This window comes from Coloeus monedula (assembly GCF_965178545.1).
Source record: "Coloeus monedula genome assembly, chromosome: 28".
Lineage (NCBI taxonomy): Eukaryota > Metazoa > Chordata > Aves > Passeriformes > Corvidae > Coloeus > Coloeus monedula.
In genome coordinates, this window is record NC_138808.1 from 311717 (window position 1) to 326400 (window position 14684).

Below are 14684 nucleotides of genomic sequence, written 5' to 3' on the forward strand. Positions count from 1 at the left end.
CCCCGACCTGCCCGCGGGGCCGGGGGCCGCGGGGCCGGGGGCTGCGGGGCCGGGGGCTGCGGGGCCGGGGGCTGCGGGGCCGGGGGCGGGCGGGCCTGCGGAGCGCGGCGGAGCCAATGGCGCTGCCGGGGAGGAGCCGCGGCCCCGGCCCGGCCCCGCCCGCCGCCCCCCGCCGCACTCGGCCTGGGTTCGCCGGAGCGGCGGGAGCTGCAGCGGCAGCTGCGGCGGCTCCGGACCCCGGGGGAGCGGTCCCGGCGCTCGGCTGGAGCGGCTTCTCCGCGCCCGAGGCACCGGCCCTGGAGTCACTGGCCACCGGCCCCGGAGGCACCTGCCGGACCCGAAGGTACCGGCACCGACCCGCCGGCTCGCGCGGGGGTTGTTGCGGGGAGCTGTTGATGGGAGTTGGAGGAAAGTTTGCAGAGAAATCAGAGCCTGTTAATAGCGGTGTCAGTGCGGGCCGTGGGAGGCGATCCGGTACCGGCTGGGAGCGGCGGCCGGGGCGGTTCGGGCGATGCCAGCGCTGTTGCGGATGGAGCCGGGATGCGGGTCCGACCCGTCAGGGAGCGGGCGGCTCTGCCCCCGTGCCGCCCCCAGACCCACGGCATTGGTCGGTGGTGACTGGCGCACGCCCTGCGAGGGGTCCAGACCCGAGCCAAGCCTAGGAGTGTTTTCCCGGTGGAGTTTTTACGGAATGCTGCATTCACCTGTGAGGCGGCGGCCGGAGGCAGCCAGGCCTCTGGGTGCAGGACTCTTGGGAAGCAGCCCCTGTGCTGGTGGTTGGTGCACCTCGGGGTTCTTTGCCGAAATGAACCGTGCACAGGCATCCCCATGGTCCGGCGTGGGAACGGGAGCTTCCGGGGCTGTTGGGATACGAGCGTGGATGTCTGTAGATGCAGGAAAACAAGCAGGTTCTCTGTGTTGTTTGGGAAGTTTGGAGAACTTCCTAAGCCAGCAGGGCTTGGAGACCAAAAGCTCGGTTGCAGAGAGGCAGCTGAGCTGCGGGCCGGGGCCGCCGTCCCTGGGGACAGCCCTGAGCGACTGCAGCGGCTGTTCCGGCCGACGAAAGGATCGGTCCGAGCAGCGCCGTGGGGCTGCCTGGCCCCACGTGTTGCACTGGGGGTGTCCGTAGGTCAGAGCCCAGCCAGAGCTGTCCCTGACACAGCGTGAGCGAACTTAACCTGGTTTGGTCTGTGTGAAGGATCTCTGGCAACTGACCCTTGAGCTGTCTGGATTGCTAGCGGTTTGTATACCTCAGTTAGTGATACCGGACTTGGGCAGTGCCCCCCTGGTTCCTGATGCTAATCGTGCTTGGGTGGCTCCCCCTGGGGCAGCCGTACACTCCTTTTAACCTCCTGCGATGGTAAAGTGACCTGAGTGGGTGGTATTTGATGAAGAACAAGATTTGAGGAGTGTTGAGTTAAAAATCATCAGTTTGCATTTTCAGCATGAGGTCGTGCTGTTTGCTCTTGCAGGAGCACGTGCAATCCCTCTGCAAAACACAACCACCGGCCCCGGAAGGTGAGAGGTGAACGGTGAGCAGGGGGATGCTGTTGGGGAAGAGCAGCTTGGAAAGGAGGACACTGGGCAGAGGGGCTTCAGCTTTGGGGCTCTCGTCATTCTACAGGAAGGGGATGGTGACCTGGAGCATTGCCTGACACTTACTGCACTGTGTTGTGGGGCAGGGAATAGCAGGGACCCGATAAACAATAAGAGGTGTTTTGCTAAAGGTTCTAGACAGTGACTCATCTACTGTAGGAAGGGACAAGAAGGAGAGGCAGCACAGGAGCTTTCTAGAGTACAAATGGGTCTTTCCCCCTTTTTTTTATCAGAAGCAGGAGGTCAGGAATCCTTTCTTACTCCCAGAACAGTGTAGATGTGTAGGTTATAAACCTCCTGATGCAAGTGTCCCTGTACCAGCACCTCCTGCATCCCTGTCCCTGGGGACGCTCCTGCCTTCAGGCCACATCCTGGGGTGGGACTGTTACAAAATTTGGGGTGATTTCCAGCCCTCACAGTCGATATTATCTGATCATTCTTAGTCACTTCTGAGTCACTCCAAATAATTGATCCTTGTCCATACATTGCACCATGGTTCTGCGTGTGCCTGGCTGGGGTGTTTCAGAAGTCATTTCCCTTGGCGCTGAGTTGCTCAGTCTTAACTTTTCTTTTGCATCCAGCCTTCCTTCCTCAGGCTTTTCTGCCTTCTCCTGCCCTGGACAGCACAGAGGAGGTGCAGTGCTGCTGCCTTTCACTTTTCCAGGTGTACTGCACCCTGAGAGGCCTCCCCAGCTATTTGCAGCATTGCTGACTGCCCCCACTTGAAAAGGTGTCTATGTAAGGAGTTGTTTTGCTGATATTTGCCTGGATTTGTTTTATTTGCTGCTTCCAGTTTGCAGAGGAATTGGTGCAGCCAGTTGGTCCTTGCTGACTGAGCACCTTGCTCACAAGGAGCAGCTGGCTTCCTCTCTCTGGGGATTTATGGCTTCTACACCACCTCTCCCCCTTTTCATGCTGGGGATATACCTGGGAATGCTGATGGCTGAGCTGATCTGGTGGTGGATTTATAATCCCTCCCTGCAGGGAAGAAGGAAAGATCCCCAGGCCCCCCAACAGACAGCCCTCATGCCTCATATCAGTGGTTAAGTGCAGATGACAATAGTGAGGGTTTGCTGAGAATTATTCCTTTGCAAGAAGCAACTTTTGACCAAGAGTTGGTGTCTTTTTGAGACCCATGAGTCTCTAATCATACCCTTTTCCATTGCAAGGTGTTCTTTCACAACTGGGCAGGCTCTTCAAACCCTCTAGGAAATGGCTGTGGGGTCTGAGAGGGGTCCTGGGGCTGGTCCTGGCTGGTCCTTGCCCTGTTGCCCCGGGCACTTTAGAATCTGGGGTTCTCACTTTATCTGGGTTAAGCTCCCAAGGAAGGAGGTGTGACTAGAGATCCAGAACTGGTTTGAGAGATCAGAACTGGGCCAATTTCTAGGCCAGAACAGGGCTCTGGGTGTCCCAAGGGCAGATTTGGGCACAGAAACAGTTGAAGATTAAGGTTCTCACCTCCCTTCATTGCACAGGTGCCTTCCTCTGCTGAACATGGAGGGGGTTATCTCCCTGGCATCTGCTGGGCAGGTAGCAGCACATATGGCAGGACATAGCTTTATTATTCCTTTCAAAGCATGAAAAACACCCCTTGCTGAGAGGTACTGGAGCTGTGAAATGCAGACGGGGCTGCCCCCAGGAATAGCAGCAGCCTAAGGGAATGGAGAGAAAGCTTTTCTTCTTGCCGTACCACCTCACCCTCTGAAGAGAGCGTTCACTGTGTCTGCATCCCCCAGAGGAAGGTTTAACAGCGCCAGGCTTTGCTGTAACCCTCAGGCACCGTGTGGATGAGCCTGGATGGAGAAATGGCTGAATGGGACAGTGCATCTTTGCCTCTTGGTTTCAGTTCTCATGCCTTTTCCTGGATGCTTTGTTGGTACCACACTCCATGTCCCTTGCCCTCTGGGGAAGGCCATGCCAAACGCTCCTTTGCAAATCTGCTGGGGTGCAGGGAGGCAGCCCAGGCAGTGTGCAGGTTGTGGGGCACCTGTGGGTGCTGAGGGCTCCCTGTATTCTGCCCAGGGCACTGCAGGGACTGATGTCCAAAGCCTCCCCTGCTCTGTCCTGCAGCAAGCTTGAGAGGTTTGGTTAAGGCATATGTAGGAGTACATTTGTGAGTACATTTAAAAAGTCAAGAGGTAATAAATACATGTTTTTCTGGGTTGTGGTTGTATCAGAGCTGTGCACAGGAAAACAAAGGGTTTTCTGGGGTGGCTCATGCTCTGCTGTCAGCTTGTGCCTGCTTAGCCTGGCTTGTGCACAAGAGCATTTGGGTCTTTGTGTTTCTGGTCACCTTGCAGCAGACGCAGGCAGTGGTTTCTGTTCTCCCTTTGCACCCTGTTCTGCTGACACCTGCATTTTCCTCAGCCCGAGGTGTGAATGCTTTACCTGCTACCACCTCCTGCTCCTGCAGAGCAGAAGATGGCATTTTGCAGGGAACTAGGGGGAGCCATGCCACTCACTTCTTCCTTATTAACTAGAAAGGAATAAAGTTGCAGAGGGATCAGATTTTGAGAAAGACCCAGAGTTCCAAAATGCTCCCGGAGGATAAATCCCTAATTACTCTCTAATTGCATTAGAGTTTAATTTGTTGTTGTTTTTGCTGTAGTGTTCCCATTTTCCTCGACAGTTTGCTTTGTTTCATTAACTAGAAATGGCTGGAGATGGATATTTGCAGTATCAAGTCTCGCATGTTGTTGCAATGCTTGACAGGTTTTAGGCCTTTGCTGTGCTGTCAGGGGCATGGGTGACTTCACCAGCCCTGGATGTCTGGGACTCAAGCCTGGGGTGCAGTGCTCACCCAATGGCAGCATTTTGCCGATACATGGAGGTTTGGCCCTGGGAGTTTTGGTGGCTGTCCTGCTTCCAGGAGACATGGAAAAAGCTGAGCTGAGCTGTCCCCAGAGCAGCCTATGGGCAGCTGCTCTTCAAAAGACTTGTTTAATCCATTTCTCCTGAGTACAGCAGGGAGCAGGTCTGGAAATGAATCTGGGAAGCTTCAAAAATAGTTTTCAGGAGCTTCATTTAGAAAGCGATAGGGGAGAAGAATATTGCTGCTCTTAATTCTGAAGCAGAAATATGTTTACTTTGCCTTGTTTAAGGGGAGATGGGGTAGAAGGTATAGTTAAGCTTAGACCTGGTTTTTGCCAATGCATCTTTGTTGGTTAAACAAATCCTGAAGGTGGGAGAGTATAAATAAACCTTTCCAGTCTGTCAGCATCAGCAGTTGAGGCCTTAGAGGTGTCACTTGTCTCCTGCTTTGATCTGCTTGCTTATATGTCACATACATGTTACTTGTGTGTGTCACAAAGGGCACCTGAGCAAGGTCCCCACTGCCTGTGAGCTGGCTGTGATGGAGCTGCATGCACAGCTCTCAGAAAGTGACATGAACATGAGGAGACACATGGGGAACCGCTCTGTGAACTCAAAACTGCTCCTAAATTTGATCCAGCCACTTAAAAACAGTGGGTGGACCTGGTGGTGAAGTGAGACATTGGTATTTAAAGCTGACTTGAGGATGCAGCCAGAGACATGACACCCAGCAGCGAGCTGTGAAGGTGAGACATGCTCTGGTTTCAAAATTCACCGAGAAAATGGGAAAAGCTTGGAGTGCTGGATCTGCAGCACCTAGAGTGGCTTGTCAGAAACCCCCAGGAACGGGATGGAATTGAACACCCACTGCATTTGAAACCATAAATTAGTCGGTTAAACCCTCTGTTGTACAGAATGCTGTGCAAGCCCCTCTATTATTTGATACATAATAAGCACATGTGAGCTGATTGTATTAGAGGCAGAAACTGTTGTGGCCTCGGTGTGTGACGAGGGTGCTCAGGCTGGCAGTTCCCCTGCTCTCAGCAGTAACCCTGTATCTCAGGACGCTGGTGGTGTCTTCCACGTCTGTGCTTGCCACCTCCGAGCTTCAGTCTTGGCTGCAGTGACAGCACGTGGCGGAGGGAAGCCAGAGTTTAGTTTGACTTAAAATGAAAACTAATTAATCAATTCTGTGTTTTCCATCCCACAGTGTCACTAGTGAAAGCATCAAGATGATAACTGCAGATTCAACTGCTCATTTGAAAATACTGAGCAATTAGACAAGTTTATGACAATATTATTTCCTGCCACCAGAGATGATTCACGATACTACTAATTGTAGCAATAATTAATCTGTCTAATTTTCAAGCACACAGCTGTAGTTCATGCTAGTCTGGCGGGGACAGGAGCCACACAGAGTGTGGGGTCCTGTTATTGTCTCTATTTAATTATCAGAGGGTTTTACTGCACTTTCAGCTTGCTGTGCCTTTGTGAGGAGGTGTCGGGCTGCTCTCCTTGCCTGTTCCTGGAGGCACAGGCTGGGAGGTCCCAGCAGATCCCCACATCTGGGGACAGGGTAGTGAAGACAGAGGGATGTGAGGAGCTGATTTGTAGTGCTCTGCTCTGACAGTGGGTAAGAAAGGACATTACAAAGCAGCCGGGATGTTTTTGCTTTTGCAGAACATACGAGAAGCATTTTTGAGCCTTTTTTCCTCCTTGCCAGACCATAAGGCTGACAGCCATGGTTGCAGGATGACCTGCAAACTCCACTTGGAAAACTGATGTATGAAACACATTAACTTGTTTTAATGCCTTTCTGTTGTTTCTGAGTACCGTGGGGATGCCTAATAAATAGTGTAGGAATTGGAGTCCCCAGACTATGCAGGGAAAGGGAGACCTTTCCAAACCTATGAGTCAGAGCTGGTCTCTGAAAGGAGCAGCCAGTGCCCACCCTGGAGCGTGCCTAGCTCCAGCCTTTCTGTAATGGCAGTTTAATTTCTCACAAAAATAGAACAATTTGCATTTCTGGAGACCCTTTGGTTCATGGGGCTGGAGCACTGCGGTGGGCATTGATGAACCATTTCTCATTGCTCATCTATTGGTAAGGGATGGAATGGTGTTTTTTTCCAGAGGAGAAAATGAAACATGAATTATCCAAGTGTCTTGCTGAGACGCTCCCAAGCACAAGGAAGGCAGGTCTGACATAAAACTTGAAAGTCCAGCATGCTTCTGCTTAGTGTGGCCGGGAGTGGGTGATGCTCCTGCTTCTTAGAAGAGAGCAAATGCAGACAAAAGGAGGGGTTTGTTTTTCCTTTTTTAAACCAAGGATGGGCAAAGATAAAGAAAATGCTGTAGGAAGGATGTAAATATTCTATGTTTTACTTAAGATAAAGCTCCTTGTTGTTTGCTGGTGCTCACAAAACTAATTGGCAGATTACATGATAATAAGAAGGAGTTTAATGAAATCTGCTGATACCCTTTAGAGGATGTGGAATTTGCATGTGCAGTTAAATGAGGCTAGAGGTTTAGCTGCTCTGTGCTAACTGGGGGACTCTGGAAACATTTGCATTCCTGGTGTCTTGTTTCTACATCATTTCATCGATGACAAGAAGCTCTGCTGTAGCAGGGAGCTGTGGCTGAAGGGAGCAGAGTCCATCAGTCATCACAAGCAGGGAGGGTTCCTGGCCAGAGTTGCTCAGCTGCCTTGGTGGCACCTGAGCTCCTGTAAATCCTCAGCAGGTGGCACTCGGTGAGTCATCTCTGGCTGGCAAATACAGGATTCGAGAGGAACCATCCTCGGGAGGGGAGAGGAGCTCAGCCCACCTGCTTCACCTCGGCTGAAAACTCGTGGATAACCAGGAGCGTCTCTGCCTCTGCTATCTCTAACTTGGTTAACTGCTGCTGGGCAGGGAGCATTTAGCGCTGTTAGCAGGGGCAGTAAACTGATCTGGGGTTAGTGCTGCAGAGGCTGATTGTGGTTTTGGGAAGAGGTGCTTTAGCTTAGCCAGCTAGGCCAGCATGCAGGCTTTTATCAGGGATCCAGAATTAAAATAATCCCCCATCAGCGATGGACAGATTTGTTCTCTGGAGGCTTCTTCTAAGTCCATTGCCACCTTACATGGCTTTTCCTCTTGGGTTTCTGAGCTGAAGCTGATGGGGACTGACAAGCCCTGATTATGCAAAGTACCAGAGGCAACGGGCTGCCGGCTTGGGATTCAGTTTGCCTTGCTTCCTGCCATTTTGTGTGTTATTAGGGAGCCACTGGAAAAAGTAGGTCCTGCTTATCCAAAAATAAACGTGTTGTCCTGATGATAACTGCAGAGAAGGGCTGTGCGAGAGCCACTCGCTGTCTCTCCACCTGCGCCGCGGGGCCTGGACCGGGCAGCAGTGACCCCTGGTACCAGGGTGCCCACAGCCTGGCTGCGCCCACACTCAAGGAGTGCAGAGACTATTTATGCATCTTTTTGTGAGAAACCACCGTTTCCATAGCAACCATGAGCATCACATGGTAACCCTGGCTCTGCAGCATGTGAGCCCGCAAGATGCCTCGCTGCACCCCGTGCTCCGGCCCCGCGACGCCCTGGCGCCTGGCAGGGTCCCTGGGGAGCCTGGGTCCCTGAGGGGCTGCAGCAGCCAGTGCTCATGACCGGGGGCACTGAGAGCTGCCAAAAACATGCCCTGGGTGGTGGGGTGGGAGGATGTGTGGAGGGAGAGCAGGTGCCAGGCTTTCAGAGCAGGCTGTGCTGGACTAGGCATCCTCCCCAGGCTGGGGTTTGGCCAGGGCTTAGTCAAGGAAAATCTGTTCCTACAGGGAGGTGCCTGCAGCAGCTGGGTCCTGGGTCAGGGTCCCTCCTTTCCTAGCCATCCTAATGCAGGTGAGTCCCTCCCTTCTGCATCTGACTCCAGCAGCCCCTCTGTCTCCAGTGTAGTCTCTGGGAAACCTGCACAGGTCTGCTTTAATCCTTATTTCAGGAGGTTTCTAGGCTGTGCCCACTGCTAAGGGTTGAGCTGTGCCACCTGGTCATGCTGGAGTGAGTGACAGAGCCCCGTCCTTGAAGTGTGCAGGACGCAGAATCAATACCCTGAGGTGTGAAATGTGATTGCTCTCCCTTGAGTTTCTACAAACTGTATTAAAACAATCACAGTATATCAAATTTTTTTTTAAATGCGTTTTTATTCAAATCAGCACATGTTTGCAATTAAACCCTGCTACATGGTGTAGTATGAATAATTAGAAAACTTCATGTGCTTAACGGGATACTTGCATTTGTAGGGAAGGAATGATGCTACTCCCAGAATTGCAGTGTGGCTCCCTCTAAACTTGGCAGTGTCCTTCCCTCATCTCCCCTGAGGCAATTTGGGGCATGGAGGGCTTGTCTGCTGCACGCCCAGATCTGTCCTTTGCTCTCTGGATCTATGTGCCTGTAATTTCTGTTGCTTGCCTTTTGTTCCCACTTCAAACAGGCAGTAGATCAAAAGGTCACTGTCTGGATTTTAGTGCCACGCTTGAGTCTCTTGCTTTTGCTCCCCCATCAGGTGGGTGCTGTGCTGCCTGGTGTGGTGCAGGTAGGGGCTGCAGAGGCACACCTGGAGACTTGGCCCTACTGTTGTTCTGCCTGGAGGACATTGCCTGTCTCTCCTGGCTTCCCTCTGCCAGAGAGCACTGCTTTTCCTGATGTGTTCATCAGGCTGTTTTCTTTCTTGGTTCTATTTATATAAAGGGTACCTTGATGATCAGGTGAGGAGATGGGAACATCTGGCAGCTTTCCCTCTAGCCCAGAGCTCGTGAGTCTTGGGAATTCAGTGAGACATCTCTGGCAATTTCCTCCCCACAGTGGCATGAAAGCTGAGAGGCTCTTTTCAAAAACACCATCTCCATCCATTGAGAGGGCACTGTTGATGGGTGACTGTACCTTTCTTAGTCCTGGCAAGTACAGAACCCCAGAATGGTTTGGGTTAGAAAAGACCTTAAAGATCACTTTGTTCCAGTTCCCTGCCATGGGCAGGGACACCTTTCACTAGCCCAGGTTTCTCCAAGTCCTGTCCAGCCTGGCGCCTTGGGCACTTCTATCAAGAAGTCAACCCTGGTAAATGAGCAACTTGCCTGCTTACACTGGGGGAAATTGTGTGAAGTTAGGCATTTGGGGTGCTGAGGCTGAGCCTCATCTGTACTGAGGCTCTGTCTCCCCCTTGTTGTTCTCCACAACCTCTCTTCTCTGTGCTGACACATGCAGCAGCCACGTGCAGGATCTCTCCTGCTCCCCAGCTCATGCCACACACAATCTTGTTCTGATTTTCAAGGCTCCAATAAAGCGTGTCAAAATGCATCAAAGGCTCAGTGCAGAAGTGAAGCAAATTGACTCTGTAGAGGATTTAGGGAATGGAGGGAGTTGGGATAAACCCCAAACCAAACAAGAACTGCAGGGAAGGTGAAGCATGGTAGAGATGGCAGATGTGCAGCACAGCTGGAGGGACACGGAACATCTTTGATTTGGCAGGAGAATGGGAAAAACTGAAAATAGCACACACATCCTCTGGAGATGTGGCTCGTAGGGAGCTCTTTGTGGGTAGGGACATGGGATTATCCGTTACAGGCCCTTGCTCCACCTCTCTGGGACTATGGAGGGACAGCAAGGAAATTCAGGAGCTGGTACAGGCTGAGTCTACAGATCCCATGGTTGTGAATTTGGGCTCTTGCATCAGCTCAGGGTGGGCTGCAGAGAGTCCTGTCACCATGGGATGGGTTGTTCTGTCCTGTCTGTGGCTGCCAGGGAGAGCCAGCAGCACAGAATTGCCCTGGTCTGCCTCATCCCAGCCCAGGTCCTGGCTGCCATGGCCTCCAGCACCCAGACTGTCTCAAGGCAATAAAAGCGGGAGGAGAATTGCACTCATGGAACAGGCTCAGCCATTGTCTTGTTGTGCTGGGAAATCAGGCACTTCAAAAGGCAGTTTTGCATTTCTTCAGATGCCTCGATGTAAGTGCAGTGACAGAGTTGCTCAAAGCACATTAATTATTAGTAAAGGCTTTTTTTCTTTTTATTGCAAGACAAATTAAACAACAGACGAAAACAGGAGGTGTTACACGAGATGTTAATCCACGGGAGAGTGACAGCAGCAAAAGCCACAAATAATTCATAACATGAAAATCAGGACATTTAATTTTTGACTTGTTGTTTGCATTTGGCGTTCGTGCATGTGCTCAGTTGCCGCTTCTCTTGTACTCCAATATGGAGATTTCAGAAGCTGTTAATTTTGGAAAAGGTGATTGTAGGCCTTCAAGAGTAAATCAGACAAAGGACCACAATTTTTTTCTTTCCTCTTGACTGGAAAAAAGCAAGTTGCTGAATCTGGTATTTCCTGTGGGACTCCTTGTCTTTGACTGGGCAATAGAAAACAGGAAAGTGTACAGGAATTCCTAGTGCCCTGCAACCAACAGGTGATGGACCGAGCACCTTGGGGAGCAGACTCCAGGAAAGGCACTTCAACTATTCTGTGTTTCCATGAGCCCTCCCCAGGGCAGCCCTAGTGCAGGGCAAGGAAGAGGTTGGTGTGTGGCTCTGCAGCTGCAGCAGCCAAGTCAGCAACTCCCAGGATGTCTGCTGGTACCTTCTACCTGTGTCCTGAGGCATGTGTTGTAGAGTTCAGACAGCAGTTAACCAGGGTCTTGGCTCCAGTCTCAGATTTAGGCCCTTCCTGTGTTGTCCCCATTGAACGCTCCGAGTTGACAGGGTTTGTGAGCAGCACAGGAGGAACCTTTGGAAGAGCTATGGGTTGTCTGCTGCTGACGTCCGGCTGGTCAGGTGAGGGCTGGTGCTGGATGTTCAAACTCCTGCCCTGCAGTGACATGAAGTCATCTGAAGCTTCCCAGGATTTTCATGAGTTTCTGCTTATTGTTGAAATATAGAAATAATTGACAGGGAACACCACCAAGGGTGGTCTGTGAAGTGATGCAAAAGGTGAAACTTGGAATTAAAAAGACTCTATCTTGTTCGTGTTTGTCATGTACTCTGGAACTGTTGCTACCAGTTTTGAATTTCCCATTAATAAAAAACTTCTTTCACTATTCACTGAGCTCATTGCTTGAAAAATGGGCAATGAACTTGAGAATAGGGTATGTAACAGTAAAAATAGAGGTGTCTTGCTAAGGGAGGATTGCTGGAAAGGAGATTACAGCAGCATTTATCAGAAATGTGATGGGAAGTGTTTGCTGGCATTGCTAGGAGCTCCTGCTGCTGCTGTGAGAGCAGGGCCCAAGTGCTGTGGCAGTAGCAAATGGCAGCAGCAGCAATCTGCACCTGCTGCTGGAGCTCCAGCCCTGACTGAGGTCCTGGAGCCATTTTACTGAGTCTGGATCCCAAAAGCACTTACTGCAGGGGCACTTCCACCACTCGCCTGTGTGGCAGGGACACATTCAGCACGTCACCCCATCTGGTGGGATTCAGGTGGTGCAAAGCATTTCCTTAGAAAGGAATTTGATTTTGCATATGTTTCTGATGTCAATTATGGGTTGCTATCCTCTAAAATTTAGTGCAGCTTAGCACCTTTCTGGACATTGCCAAAAACCGGAGTCAGTCTGATCAAATTGTTTTTCATTGAACTGTTACAGTCTCTGAAACTGCTGAGAAGAATCGCAACCATATGGCACAAGGTATTGCAAACGAGGTCTCCTATGACACAATGAGCTGTTCCTGGAGATGCTGAGCTGACACGTGCAGAGGCCATGGATCTGGAGCAGGGAGGGGACTTGGCACTGGAGTGTGGCACAGGAGGCCATAATAAACCCCACTGAAAGAGACAAAGCAATTGGCATTTTTGGTAGAGGCCCTGTCATGTCCCCACCTGAGGAGGAGGACACTAGGAGTTTCAGATATTTATACCTTGGTGTGCAGACCAAGTGCTACTGCTCAGCATGACAGTTTGTGTCCAGGTGACAAGGTTATGAACCCCGTGTTAATTCTTCAGTTCTCGGTAAGAAAAGTCTCTCAGAGTGTTCAGGGACATGTCCCACCCTGCTCAGCACCTGCGGTTGTCCTTGAGTGTCCCTCACAGCCAAGGACATGCCGATGGCTGGTGGCAGGGAAACCCCTCCCTTCCGTGCTGCATTTTGACAGATGGGCTGTGTGGTGAGGTCAGCTGAGGGCTGGTCAGTCCTGGAGTAGTTAGGCATGTGTCGGCAGGGAGAGTCACAGTGGTATTAAGTGATTAGAAATACATGAATATTAATTGGTTATGAACTCCCTTTATCACACTTGCAGGCAGAAGAAGTTAATAAATCACTGCTCAGATTAACCCACAGAAGAGTACTGCAAAGGGTATCTGAGATGAGACAGAAACAGGGAAGGGAGCTTTTCTGGAGAGGAAGAAGTGCTGGTTTTAGGCCGGGCACTCACATCACAAAGCTGTGTTCTTTTTCCCAGGGTTTCATGTCTAGAGTCTGCCTCTTGCTACAGAGGGGAGCCCTTGCAGCTCTGAGAGAGAACCCATCATCCAGCTTTGCTGTGGCCGTGGCACCTCTGTACCAGTCCCTTTGTAGGAAGCAGACATTTGGTTCTTGCATGCAACAGGGCTCCTGTGCAGATCCCCAAATACCAGCCCTGGACCTTCCCTGTGGTCTTGGTGCAAGACCAGCCGGTGCCATCCTGGGGACTGTGGCAGCTTTAAAACCTGGGTGGTGGAGAGGGGCATGTTCATGCATTCATTTCACTGCGTGTTATCTGGACATCCTTTGGCGGCTGCTGAGGAGGGGAAGAGACTTTTGCTCCTCTGTTGCATTTCTGTGGGACAGGTAATTGTCTGTTTTCTCAAGTCAGTGACTTGTGCTTGAGTTTAAACTTGTTCTGTCTTGGTTTCAGTGGCAATTATGCAAGGGTGATTTCTATAAATGGGTGCTGGTAGTGGATTGCTTGTGTGGAAATCTTCCTTGCTAAGGTGAATCTTATTTTTTGTCAAAATTTAATTTTGTCTAGAGCAATTATTGTTACCAGAGCTTTCTAATGATTTTAAGTAGCCAAGGTTACATATGCTTGAATCCTCATAGCAGTTTAGCCTAATATATTCATGCAAAAGTGTGAAGGAGGCATTGCTTCCATTTGTTCTTTTGTTCTTCCTAATCCCCATTCCTTTCTGCTCTGCCTTGCTGTCCTTTTCATCACGGTGAAAAAGCAATACCTGAAAAAAGCAACAGTGAAACCCTCTGCCAGGATCCCAGGCATGAGGACACCCGGTTACATTTCTGCACCTGGACAAGGGGACCCTGCCATGCTGCAGGCTCCGTCAATCCCGGGCTTGCTGTGCCTCCCGGTGGCACAGGGAGATTTCAGGTAACCAGGATCTGCTGCTGCTCACCTGTGCATCCAGTGCTTGAAGCCAAGCGAAGAGAGCTGGTCCCTGAACTGCCCTGGGAGAAAAGGGTCACCCCATCCTTCCGCCAGCGGTTCCACGGGAGTGTGGCAGTTTGGAGGCAGCACTGGGATCCGAGGAACTGCTTGGGGGGGTCAGAGCAACCCAGTGCCAGCCTGTCCTCCACAGAGTGGGATGGAGGCAGCTAGGAGCTGTGCCTCACTGAGATGCTCAAATGATGCCAGGCAGAGCAGCAGGGAAGGTGCACCAGGATTTGGGAGCAAGGCAGGAGAGTGGGAGCTTCTGTCATGTGTAACTGTGCTCTGGGTGCATTATGTGAGGGTCTCCTATTCCAGAGAGACTTACATTAGGTAACTCGAATATTTACACATGGATTGTGGTACACGACGGTCACATCATCAGCAGAACCACCATGTTCTCCTGGTGCTCAACCTGTGATATTGAGGGAAACACATCCCACACCTGTATCAGAACTTACTGCTTAGAGAAAATGCCTGAGATCCAGTTCCTGGATAAGCCTGTTCAGCCCCTGCTGCTATAAAGGGGGACAGATGATTCCATTTAAGGACAATAGACTTAGACTCTGTTACCAGAGCACAGAATGCTGAACTAATACTGAGAAGCTTTTGATTTACTCTGATTTTTGCAATGAGGGTTTGTACTAGCATTGCAGGCTGCATGCAAATGAAGGTGATGTTACCTGTCTCTGGCTTGGTTGCTGGATTGAGGTTTAATGAGATTCTTTGGTTTGCTTTGTGTCAATCTGTTGGAGTTAAGTGAGATTTCTTCCTCCCACTTTGTTTTGCCTCTGATGCAATTTTGCAACACTTCTTGTATTCCTAAAAGGGTCTTTTGGTGTCTTTGAAAGTTTCTCAATGCAGTATCTCTCTGGACAGAGTAAATGAAGATTAAAACTA

The 14684-nt window shown here is 50.8% G+C and overlaps 1 protein-coding gene across 1 annotated transcript in view; it reads left to right on the plus strand.

The window, feature by feature from the left end:
* The first annotated feature begins 208 nt into the window (after positions 1–208).
* The window catches only part of ZMAT4 (zinc finger matrin-type 4), a 48157-nt gene continuing 33681 nt past the window's right edge, over positions 209–14684 (plus strand). The window contains exon 1 of the mRNA XM_082298218.1: positions 209–343. The gene's annotated coding sequence lies outside the window, so the exon portion shown is untranslated. The remainder of the gene's footprint in view (positions 344–14684) is intronic.